Consider the following 11,204-nt stretch of genomic DNA (forward strand, 5'->3'; position numbering starts at 1 on the left):
GAGGGAAACAAAAATAATTGCTGCAGTGGCCAATCCCACTTCACCCAGTTACATGAGTGACATTTGCTCGCACTCAGTGCCCTTGAGGACGTAATGGGGGGGCATGTCAGAGCTGAGTGACAGCAACATCACCTTTCAAAGGCTTCTCAAAGGGAAGGAGTTATGTCAGCAAATGGTTGGCCAGATGCTTGACTGCAACAAGATGCATCTCCGCTGCTTTGCCCCCAATGACCCATTTAGTAATGGCCAAAAGAGAAAGGTCAAGTGTAGCTTCTGCGCTGGATTGCCTTGCCTACCTGAACAGCTCCCGAGAGACAGGGAGAGCAGGAGAAATCCACCCGCAAGCTTCCCAGATGGAAATGGGTCAGAGCAGAATGGGACGCAGAATGAGCTGAGATCACTGTGGGCATTTTTTCTTTAGCCTTTACTTTTTAATTCATGACATTAGTTCGTGACTCTTGTAAGGCAGAGAGGTCCAGAAACATGAAATGTAAAAGGATGATGTCTGAACCCTCCCATTTAGAACTACTATAACTGCATACTGGTAGAGTGCTGGAAGAGATAACACGTGGTGGTTCAGAAAGCAAAAAAGAATAATCAATTTAATCCATCTAGCTCTGCTCCCACCAAAGCTGAACATTTTCAAGGCTGACAGAGGAACACAGAGGCCAATACTGTTCAGCTTTTAAAAATCCAAGACTTTAAAATGCTTTTTCTTTTGTACATTTAATATTCCTTGAATTTTACATATCAATTTCCGAAACCCACAACTCAGATTTATGAAAGTTTGCAAAACTTAGACATCTCTCCCCCAGAATGTCATGACTTGTTTGGATTAATGAGATCCACGCATCCCCACCATAATTAAAAACAAAACAACCACTCCAGATTAATACATCTGGACTCCCAAGTATTTGAAACACCCCCTTTTTGCCACACCTGCTTTTTATCAACCCAACATTATGTTTCTGATATTGATAGGGAAAAATAAATCCAGTTGAGGATTTCTTGAGGTAACACGAGTACAGAAATATGAGCATGGCATAGTAAGCAGTAACTGGCAAAGAAAACAGAAACCAGCTTTTCCCTTTGTACAGGGCAGGATTTCCTTTGTGGCTGTGTCGCATCTTCTGCTCTGGCTGTAAGCCCCCCAGCCTGCATTTAATCCAGACCTTTGTGTACCATCACTTCTGCAGGGGCTGTCACCTCCTTGTCAGCAACACAGCCCCCATTTTAAATTTTTGACTGAAGACTGCTTTTTTCATAGCGCCATTAAAGAGACAAAGACCTTCACCTCGAAGATGATACCATGAACCAAAGTGCCTTGCTGGCTTATGCAGATGTTTAAGCTATTTGCCAGCGCAAAGCCTGGAAGAACAGAAGATGCAAACAAAACTTAGCTTGCCAGCTAGCATTGGAAATACCTGGCAAACAGTGTTAGCAAGTTCCCTTATGATTTCTGAAGAATATATCATTAATACTTAAAAAATAGCTTGGTATTACTACTGTTCTTTGATCTATTTTGTGAGGAACTCAGCTACAGAAACAGTTGGGATGCTAAGTACCATCCATAAATAATGTCATATTTTCATCTCTATCTAACCTAAATATTTATGTGAAATCTCCCAATTAAAATGCTGTCTTGGTTTCATTGCTTGTTCTGAGGAATTAGCAGCAGCTGAATGCTTATTCAATTGCTATTCATATTAATGCCATCTGTCCCTGCACAGGGAGTTCAGCTGAAATTCAGCAATAGTTTGTGCCCCATTGGAGTTTGTTGTGGAAGCTGCTGAACAGTGAACTCACCTGTATGGACCAGATGAAGGTAATTTTGTTTTATGGGAAGGCCTTTCCAATTAGCACATTTCTTTCAAAGAAAATGTCTATAAAGTCATATTTCCACATCTGCAAAATAATTTATTAGTAATCAAAGGGATCAAGACAGAAACAATCACTGGTTTTCAAGTTTGGCAGTTCTTTAATTCTTGAGATTCCTAAAGACGGACTTGGAATAATGCAGTGAAACATACAATCTTGGGAATAAATATAATTGCTTACCAAGCGATTGCCAGACCTCTTACTGAGATTTCCTGGTGACTGTGGATGTTCAATATCTACTTACATAGCATACATGCAGTCAGTGAGATCCCAAACTGGAAAAAAAATCCGTTTTGAGGTGGCACTCAACCACTTACATCCCAATGCAGCTGATGGAATTTAAGCAAGTATTTGTTCCTAAGCATGGGCACAAATTCACGATGGTCAAACGCATAAGTAGGCACAGAACAGTCCTCCTACAGTTAGGGTTACTCCAGAGAAGGTCACTTTAATGTGCTAATACAGGTCTGCTAAAGAAAGAGATGGACTAAATTCAACAACCTGTCAAAAATAACCTCATTTTTTTAAAGGTATTTAAGTTACTTTTCACAGGACTTCCAGCACATACTATGGGAAAGGTTCTCTATAATTAGCAGTGTGTTTTCTGGCCAAAGGGAGGAGAAAAGCTTGTCCTAAAAAAGGACCGGACCCTTTGGAAAAGCAGGAATATCCAAAATCCTTATGACAGAACCATGTGGACTTCAGTTCAATTGCCTTGAAAGCAATCACACAGTTTTTGCCAGCTGTGTTGCAGATTGCATTGCACAGTATCACAAGGCATATGTTTCTAATTAGAGCAGCAAGACCGATGGTAGGTATTGTCTAGTGTAGATCATGTGTGTGAAAGGGGGGACAATGCTGTTTCAGAAAATTTCAGCCCTTCGAAAAGTTGCTCTTGTGTGACATTTTGGCAAAGCTTTTGTCTCATTTAAAAAAGGGGAGAAAGAGTATTTGTACCTCACGAAATGCTGTTTTCTCTCAAGGGTGTATGTTGAGAACAAGATCATGAACTAACATTACTGCTTTACAAGATGGGGCTTTGACATCCTCTGTTCTCTGACCCAGCAGAGGGTTCTCCACTGCTGCCACAGGACCCGCCGCTACTGGTGATGGAGCCCACAATCCAGCAGGCCATTGCTTTCACTTCAAAACATACCCCAACTATGGATCTAAATCCCTAGTACTGGCCTTTCCACTGGGGGCGTTCTTATTCCCCTCATAAAACAGTACTGAAAATGCATCAGTTCATTTAAAATGGCCAAAATGGGGAAATTAATCAAGTCTGAGATTGTGGCTGTCAAGGAATTCAAGAGAGTAATGACTAGAGAAACACAGCCAACAAACATGTTCAGATATTTTGAAGTCTGGACACCTTCCGTCTTTTCACCACGCTGATCCAACATTTCTGTCATGGAAGCTCCAGCAGACGTGGTTAGAGAAGGAAAAAGGTGCTATTTTTCAGATGGCTCTCCCATTGGAGATGGAATTTTAACGGTGAACAAAATGGAGTAAATAAACAATTCAGATTCAGAGCAGAATAGATAGCATTGACAGGACTTTGTGTCTTCTCTGGCTGGAAAAGTTACTACTTTTGATTTATGTGAAACATATCTAGGATTTAGACATGATTTATACATATTGTCCCCAACCTGTATAAAGGAGGAGCTTCCAGGAAGACTAGTGGGAGAGAACACAAGCCCTTAGTAATGATTATTTCTTGGTTTCTGACCCATCCATCTAGGCATGTGCACACCATAAGCAGCAGTAGGATGGTGTTTGATTCCAAGAGGCTTACACGGTTGAGTTGCTACCTCTAGGAAAACAATGACTTCTGCTACTACACTTATCAACAACCCACATGTGCAGGTTGGCTCCAGTAGTCAATCAATTGGAATAAACACAAATGATTTTTCAGTCCTTTTTGAAATGGGGAATTTCAAGCAAAATTCTTATATTTTCAAATTTTACTTCCTCTAGGCTATATGTAGGTAGGGCCAGAACACTCTAGTATAACTTTCAATACATAGTTTGGTCTTCACAGTTATCATTAATTATTTTTGCACAATTAGTCAAGACCAATTTCCGTTTTCTCTTCATGGAGCTGAGGTATTTGAATAGCCTGTGCCAGCTGCCTTCCCCCTCAAGATTTAAAAGGGTTGTGTGCTGTGGTATTTCCTCAGAGATTTGATAATTTAAGTAGGTCTATAATTTTACAGAATATTTAGTTGTTTTCTTGCAACATGCTAAAAAGTAATAAACAGTTTCCCCACAATGCAAACTATTCTATGATGCTATGATTCTATGATAAATCATTCTAAACAATAATCCATGATCTTACTGTGCCTGGTAAGATCTTGGAGCAGATCCTCTGGAAACATGTCAAAACACAGAAGGCAGGGAGCTGACGAGAGACAGCCAACATGGCAAATTGCAGCTGACTAATCTTGTGGCCTTCTATAATGGAGTGACTGCATCAGGGGACAAGGGAAGAGCTACTGCTAGTGTCTGTCTGGACTTCTGTAGGGCCTTTGGCATGATCCCCCACAACATCCTTCTCTGTAAACTGGAGAGATACGGACTTCATGGATTTACAGTTACATGGCTGAGAAAATGGCTGGATGGTGGTGCCTTGAAGAGTTACGGTCAATGGCTTAATGTCCAAGTGGAAAACGGTAACCAGTGGTGTCCCTCAAGGGCCCATAATGGGATCAATACTATTTAATATCTTTGTTAATGAGATACACACTGGGATTGAGTGTGCCCTCAGCAAGTTTGCAGATGACACCAAGCTGAGTGCTGCAGTTCATTCACTGGAGGCATGGGCTGCCATCCAGAGGAAGCTGGACGGGCTGGAGTGGTCCTGTGGAAACTCCATGTAAATCAACAAGGCCAAGTGCAAGGTCCTTCACCTTGGTTGGGGCAAACCCTGATATCGCAGAATCACAGACTGTCAGGGTTTGGAAGGGACCTCGAAAGCTCATGCAGTGCAATCCCCCCACTGGAGCAGGAACACCCAGATGAGGTTACACAGGAAGGTGTCCAGGCGGGTTTGAACGTCTGCAGAGAAGGAAACTCCACAACCTCCCTGGGCAGCCTGGGCCAGGCTCTGCCACCCTCACTGCGAAGAAGTTTCTTCTCATATTTAAGTGGAACATCTTGTGTTCAGTTTGTACTCATTGCCCCTTGTCCTATCACTGGTTGTCACTGAGAAGAGCCTGGCTCCATCCTCGTGACACTCACCCTTTACATATAGATAACCATTAATGAGGTCAGCCCTCAGTCTCCTCTTCTCCAAGCTCCAGAGCCCCAGCTCCCTCAGCCTTTCCTCACACGGGAGATGCTCCACTCCCCTCAGCATCTTTGTTGCCCTGCGCTGGACTCTCTGCAGCAGTTCCCTGTCCTTCTGGAACTGAGGGGCAACAACTGGACACAATATTCCAGGTGTGGTCTCACCAGGGCAGAGTAGAGGGGCAGCAGAACCTCTCTGACCTACTGACCACCCCCTTCTAATCCACCCCAGGTACCATTGGCCTTCCTGGCCACAAGGGCACAGTGCTGGCTCATGGTCATATCCGTACAGACTAGGGGATGAAGGGACTGAGAGCATCCATGCAGAGAAAGGCTTTGGGATACTGGTGGACAAAAAGCTGGACATGAGCCGTCAATGTGCACTTGCAGCCCAGAAGGCCAATCGTATCTTGGGCTGCATCAAAAGGAGCGTGACCAGCAGGTGGAGGGAGGTGATTCTGCCCCTCTGCTCCGCTCTGGTGAGACCCCACCTGGAGTCCTGTGTCCAGCTCTGGGTCCTCAGCACAGGACACACATGGACCTGTTGGAGAGGGGCCAGAGGAGCCACAGAAATGATCAGAGGCTGGAACAGCTCTGCTGGGAGGACAAGCTGAGAGAGTTGGGGTGTTCAGCTGGAGAAGAGAAGGCTCCAGGGACACCTTATTGCGGCCTTTCAGTACTTAACAGGCGCCAATAAGAACGCTGCAGAGAGACTATTTACTGAGACTTGTAGTGACAGGACAAGGAGCAATGGTTTTTAAGTGAAAGCAGGTAGATTTAGACTGGACATAAGAAAGACATTTTCATGATGAGGGTAGTGAAACTCTGAAGCAGGTTGGCCAGAGAAGTTGTGGATGCCCCATAATTGGAATTTTGGCAGGACAGGTTGACCTGGGCTTTGAGCAACCTGATCTAGTGAAAGATATCCCTGCCAATGGCAGGGGGTTGGACTAGACTATTTTTAAATGTCACTTCCAAACAAAGCCACTCTGTGATTCTATGGCCCTGTGATGACAGCCTTAAGGAAATCTGTAAAACCAGCCAAGTCTTTGGTACAAGGTTAATGAAGTGGTTTGAAGTGTGGGGAAAACAACTTTAAATTAAAATTATCCTGCAGTACGTTTAAACAGAGCTGCTTGGCAAGTAGTTTGATCTTTTCTCTTGCACTGAAGATGTCTGACAACTTCAAGAGTAAGTTGCTTTCTTAGTCAATTAGTTTTTATGTGAAATATCAAAAATGTAAAAGATTGCAGAAAATGCGACTGCAAGGTCACAGAGTACTGAATAGATGCTGATTTAAATATGTCACTTGCTTTATCTCCATCTTACGTAGACCTGACTTGCTGCTGTTTAGTTACTTAAAATATGTTATTTCTTAAAATAAATTTAATAGGTATCTTTCTATCTTAAAGAAATTACCCAGTTCAGCAAAGGAAAGCAGTAAACAGTGATTAAAGCATATAACAGAAGCTGGAGACCTGATTTTGCAGTCTTAAACCTTATTAACTATTTTGCTTCAATTTGCAAGTAATTTTATCTGTGTGTGACTGGACTTCCTGTTGCAAGAGAAGGGACATTAACATACTTAGAAAATGTTTTCTGTGTTTACTTGGGTATAAATTTGGCCATACTAGTTCTTTAAATCCAGGGCAGGACACCAGCAAGATGTTTAGACAAAGTCCAAACCCTTAATAACAGGAATAAGAAGTTAGGGACAATGTTATCTACTCTCTATTTATGTAATTCATTGCCTTTTGCCTGAAGAAGTTGTCTATTGAAATGGTAAGTCCTTAAACACCTTCTGGGATTGTATTTAAACTCCACCTACTTGTACCTTCCTACAAAGGGAGCAAAGGTGTGGAAAGGGAGAGGCTTTCCTCAGCCGAAGAAGAATGAGTTGTGTGGCTGGTTTGGTTTAATGTGGTACTTGTCTTATTTAGTTATTTACGCTGTACACTTCACAGTGGATCAGCATTTCTACTTGTGTGTGAAGTAGGCCTCATTCTCTGTTCCAAGTTAAAATCAGCATTATTGCCAATGATGCCCAGAGCAGCTGCAATGCAGCCTGAGCAAACGAAGAATAAAATGCACTAATTCAAACCATTATTTTCCAGTAAAGAGAACCAGATTTCTGGTTTTTTTTCCCCTTCTTATTAATGGCTTGTGCCTTGTGCTCCCATGTTTCTCCAAAAGACTCAGTAATTCAGAAGGACTAGATTATTTAAGATTTCAGGGGAGGGGGATGTGTGTGGAATTAAACAGATACCAGTAAGGACTCTTGAAACTCAGGAAAAAAAAGAATGTTTAATTAGCATATAGGCACAACACCCTGCCTGATATGCCTTACTAACAATACAAAGCAATAACCCGAGGTCAAAAGTTAAGTTACAATACATGCAAAAACATCTGGATTGTGCACTACGTAACATGTTAGGTATAAGTACATCTGTCAAATAAACATACGTCTATTCTCCTAAAGAACAGAACTTCAGAGACTATTTCAAAAGTAAAGGTACAACAAAACAACCATAGTTGAGCAGCGTATTGGACACAAAGCATCCTACACAGAGACATTTGACCTTTGGAGGCAAAAACTGTAACAGGCAAATAGCTGAGAGCCAGATCCCCAAATACTTACTTATGAAAAGCTCTCAGTGAAGCCTAAGGTATTATCAGAATGAGGTCTGAAGGATTTTGCCCTTAATGAATAACAATTATGAATGGGTAAAATGTCTGTGTTGGTGAGAATTTTAAATCATATATCTAAGTTTGATGTTGCTGATTAGAGTGAAATGAGGAAAGACTGAATATCAATACAAATAAAACAATATTTTTGTAAACCCCTTAAAATAAATAATGATTACGAAGGAAAATTTGGGATCTCATATGAACATGTCCTGAAATCAAAATCAACATGGTTAAAGTTAATAAATACTTTAAATAGTTAAGTTCCTTTTTATCCTACAGAAAAATAATTAGTATTAAGAACTAAGAAAGCAGAAAGAGGATGGACACCTCTTCCTTACTTTTAAATAAGGGTGGTCAGTCCCAGTATCATCTGTCACTATTAAGCTATGTGTTCATGTATTACAGGACTAGCCAAAAGGGACAGAACATACACTTACTGCCACTGTACATTCAACACATCTGGTTTTTCTTCCACACGATGACCAGTCACAGGCTCAGTCCGCTAACAATACTGGTGAATGTGGTGTGGGGAGGAAAGGGATGTGGGGAGTGAAGGCTGGGGTGAAGGCAACTCTAACCCCATATCAGCGTGTGACAAGTGCTCTCTGTCACATGGAAGGGGACGTGTCTGTGCTGCCGCCCAGGTTCCCACATAACGACGGGCTGAATCCGGGCTGCTACGTATGCAATAAAAGAACTTACTGCAAAACTTCCCCTCGGACTTTGCTGGCAAACGCATTCACTGCTGAAGCAGCGGGTGAAGTAAGCTATCCCCATCACAGCCAGCCAGCCCGCACACCCTGAGGCGGTTTTTGTCCGGAGGCTGCTGACGGGAGCAGCCTCTCCAACGTGAGAACTGCTGTTGCATCTGACCGGCGCAGCAGGGCTGAGGAGCTAAGAAAGGCAAGTAACAGGCGCTTCAGCCCTTCTCTTCCTTGCAAATCCTGAATCAGCTCGGCTTTTTCAGCTCTGACTGCAGAAAAGCAAGTCTGCTCTGCTTCCACGGCGTAAAAGCTATAATGGACAAGATCCTAGAAGACAGCAAGATCCAAAGCCCTCACTTGGAGACATCCTCCCAAAAACACCAGAGGCAAATAGTGGGTGTTTTATGACTGGGATTTCTATCTCTATATATTATATGGCTGTTGTGGAGTGGCACAGAGAAGCCAGTAGCAAGGAGCTCTACAATCCCTGTACAGGGAGATGACCGCACTCACTAGTTGAATAGATGTAATAGGCAAAGCCCTATGTATAGCAGGTTGGTGCTGCCCACTGAGTATTGCCATGGCTCAAACTCTGCAGCAGGACCACAGCAGAGGCACTCGGGCCACTCACACCTGAAGTTCAGAACACAACTCTGCACTCGCTGCGTAGGATTTCTGCAAAACAGCTGCTTCCAGCTGTGGTGAGGGTTCCAACACTGGCTAAGGGTTGTGGATAACAAGATGCACACCCACTTCTTTGAGCAGTCACCTCCTGTTTTTTAATGAATGCACGGTATCCCCATACAAAAAGATTAACATTAGACATCAGCAAATCAAACATTACTGTGACCATAACCTTTTTTTTTGTTGCTCTAAGCACAAATAAAGTATCTAGTTACTCTAGTGACTCTAATCTAAATTGTGCCACTGACCCAGGAGGTAAGTTTTGGCATACAAATAGTATAAGCTTTTCCAGAGGGGCTGAACTATCGCATTGTCTACTAGTTTTAACATAGAGATGCTCAGCACCTTTGAAAAAAACCCCATGTTTAATCCTTCGTCTTCCTCTGTCCATTTGTAATACTGCAGCACGAGCACAGCAGCACCCCTGCATATTGCAAGCATCAAAATGGCATTGAGTGTTTTGAAACTCTGAAGAACTGATATACACACATAAAGTACAAAACACCAAACTGTGAAAAGAGTAAGATGAAGAATTGTACCCTGTAACCCTAAGAACACCAGGGAAGTTTGACAGAATGGGGTACAGGCAGATAAAGCAGCAGTTAACAGCATACAACAGAGATGCCAACTGGAATTGACAGTTGTTACACATTTCCTTTTAAAAGAGAAACAGTAAAACCAAGTTAAGAAATTACTTTTTGGACCACTTTTCCCCCGTTTCTTCATTACTTCAAAGTGTTTCATGAAACTACTGTATGGTAACTGCTTTTGTACAGAAAGTACACAGTAAGTTGGTTTTGTGGTCCAAACAAAAACATGCTTTTTCTGTTTTTTAATATCATGCATTGGAATGCTATCAGCTTCTTGTCAGTCATTAGTAAAAAGAACAAGCACATTTTTGACAACAAAAATCTTCTATAAGTAACATTTTCCATATTCATTCCTATAGCAATCACTAGCCAAAACTATTGAAAATATTTCTGGAATTTCATTTTCTGTTGCTATCTGCATTTCTCATTGAGGAATTTTCCGGTATTTCTGATGTTTCCTCATGCAGTTATTTACAAAGAGATGGTCCTTGTGGTAAAGAACCTTAGTGAAATTTACAGTTGCTAAGGTACATTTATAAATGCTAGCAGCTACAGTCAGACAGAACGAATGGAATTTATTGTGCAGCTCTGGGCTGGGCCAGCAATATAATTAAAGTGCAAATAAAGACAAAAACCACAAGCCAGGCAGACCCACTTTTCATCGCCAGCGTTAAGAAGCATCATGACTGTCATAAGAAATGTCAGATCAAATAGGCCTAGGTCACAATCTATTTTAAACACCTGTCTCCCTGAGAGGATTTAAGGGAGGTATACAGTGATATAGCCCTATTTCTTCAACTGGCTGAATATCATTGGAAAAGTAAGGACACTTTTCCAGCCAATTTTTTCAACAGTGCTAATACCTGTGTTTTATGCCATGATGCACTTTACAGCATGCACTCGAGCTCACTTTCCATGCAGCTACAACAGGCCGCTCTTGATCAGGAAGTACCAACTAGCTATAGAAATCACATCTACCTACCTGGTATTTCACAAAAGCATAGGCTTTGAAAACAGTTACAAATAGCATATTTTCTTAAGCATATGCCCATATGCAAATGATAATATTAGTTTAAATAAAAATACACAGTCTGTGTCTACTGGCATACAAAGTTTGCCACTGATGTGAACAATTTTAGAGCTTAGTCAGTGTTGAATGGCTGAATAGAAAAACAGACATTTTTCAAACCACTGATTCCATGAAAAATGAAACTGTCACGCCAACTCCTAGTGTTCCTTGCTGATCACTACCCATTGCCAGACCATACTGTGTCCAGAAAGTGCTCTGTAGCCTGACTTGTCAGAGAAGCTGCAGGAGGTGCAGAAAAATAAAGTGTCTTTTCCAGGGCTGTGTGCAACGTGAGTAACCATC

This window comes from Streptopelia decaocto, assembly GCF_964273445.1.
Source record: "Streptopelia decaocto genome assembly, chromosome: Z".
Taxonomy (NCBI): Eukaryota; Metazoa; Chordata; class Aves; order Columbiformes; family Columbidae; genus Streptopelia; species Streptopelia decaocto.